The sequence below is a fragment of the Chiloscyllium plagiosum genome, unplaced genomic scaffold (genome assembly GCF_004010195.1).
Source record: "Chiloscyllium plagiosum isolate BGI_BamShark_2017 unplaced genomic scaffold, ASM401019v2 scaf_4402, whole genome shotgun sequence".
NCBI lineage: Eukaryota > Metazoa > Chordata > Chondrichthyes > Orectolobiformes > Hemiscylliidae > Chiloscyllium > Chiloscyllium plagiosum.
In genome coordinates, this window is record NW_025212444.1 from 24,820 (window position 1) to 26,742 (window position 1,923).

The window sequence follows — 1,923 nt, forward strand, 5'->3', positions numbered from 1 at the left end:
GGCAATTTAGCATGGCCAATCCACCCTAACCTGCACATCCCTGAGCACTATGGGACAATTTAGCATGGCCAATCCACCCTAACCTGCACATCCCTGGACACTATGGGACAATTTAGCATGGCCAATCCACCCTAACCTGCACATCCCTGGGCACGATAGGACAATTTAGCATGGCCAATCCACCCTAACCTGCACATCGCAAACTGTGGGAGGAAACCGGAGCACCCGGAGGAAACCCACACAGACACGGGGAGAATGTGCAAACTCCACACAGTCAGTCGCCCGAGGCTGGAATCGAACTCAGGTCCCTGGCACTGTGAGGCAGCAGTGCTAACCACTGAGCCACTGTGCTGTCCTTCTCCATGGAAGTGGTGGTGGGTTTGGAAGGTGCAGTCTGAGGATCTTTGGTGAATTCCTGCAGTGCATCTTGTAGATGGTACACACTGCTGCTACTGAGCGTCGGTGGGGGGAGGGAGTGAATGTTTGTGGATGTGGGGCCAATCAAGCGGCTGCTTTGTCCTGGATGGTGTTGAGCTTCTTGAGTGTTGTTGGAGCTGCCCCCATCCAGGGGCAAGTGGGGAGTATTCCATCACGCTCCTGACCTGTGCCTTGTAGATGGTGGGACAGGCTTTGGGGAGGCAGGAGGGGAGTTACTTGCTGTGGGATTCCCAGCCTCTGACCTGCTCTTGTAGCCTCTGTGCTTATGTAGCTGGGCTGGTTCAGTTTCTGGTCAATGGCAAACCCCATGACGTTGGTTGTGGGGGGATTCAGGGCCGGTCACACCATTGAATGCCAAGGGGGCGATGGTTAGATTCTCTTTGTTGGAGACGGTCATTGTGTGGCAAGAACATTATTTTGCAAAGAATCCCTACAGTGCGGAAGCAGAGTATTTGGCCTGTCGAGTCCACACTGACCCTCTGAAGAGCATGCCTCCCAGAGATCTCCCCCCAACCCTCTCCACCCTACCCCTGCAACCCTGGATTTCCCATGGCTAACACACCTCATCTGTAACATCCCCTGGCTGCCTCGCGGCAATTTAGCACGGCCAATCCTACACTCGTTTGACTGCAACTTCCATATAAACTGTGACTTGTCAATAAACTTCAGTCACTTTGTTGACCTGAAATGTCAACCCGTTGCTCGCTTTGTTGACATTGCTCGCTCTGCTGAATAATTTTTCTGCTTATATTTCAGCATTCTGATTTTGCTTCTGTTCTCAGTAAGCCCTGATAGCTATTTTTTTCAAAAAATGTATCCTTTGATTGGTCAGGGTGATAGTTTGGCCCTCCCATCAGCTCGGGGGAGGGAAAAGCAAAATTCTTGTCTCAGATGAGAGCTGGCTCGCCTGCAGGCAAATGTGTTTCCTTAATTTCTGACCCGGTGCCAACACGCAACCCACTGCCGGTCTGTCTTTGCAGCAGCACATCTGGTAATGTGGCAATAAAAAATGAGACACATTCGGTTCAACAGCAGTGACGTTTCTAGGGAGGGGAGGGGGGGGTGTGGTACATGAACAGACCTGCACACGCTCACCGCACCGTGAGCCAGACTTGACCACATCTGAACAGCTTGTGCTCTGCCACCATTCCCCTGTCCCGCCAGCCAGCAGAGCCTGCGGCCTCTGCCTGTCTCAGGGAGCAAGGGGGAAGTGGAACCAGTGACTCACAGGAGATACACTTACTCACAGAGTCTCTGACTCAGATCCCATCCCTGTTGTCTCATCTTTTGTGCTGGAAGAGTCGGGGCCTGGGGGCGTCGCAGCTGCCTGTTTTTTGAGGGAAGGAGGTGGTCGGCGATGGGGAAAGGAAGCCTGTGGGGCCTGACCGACAGTCAAGAAAAGCGCGATGTTCCCAAGGCTTTGCACCGGGATGCTCATTCCTTCCACTCAAGAAGTGAGGCCGTTTCCTGACATTGTCTGGAGAC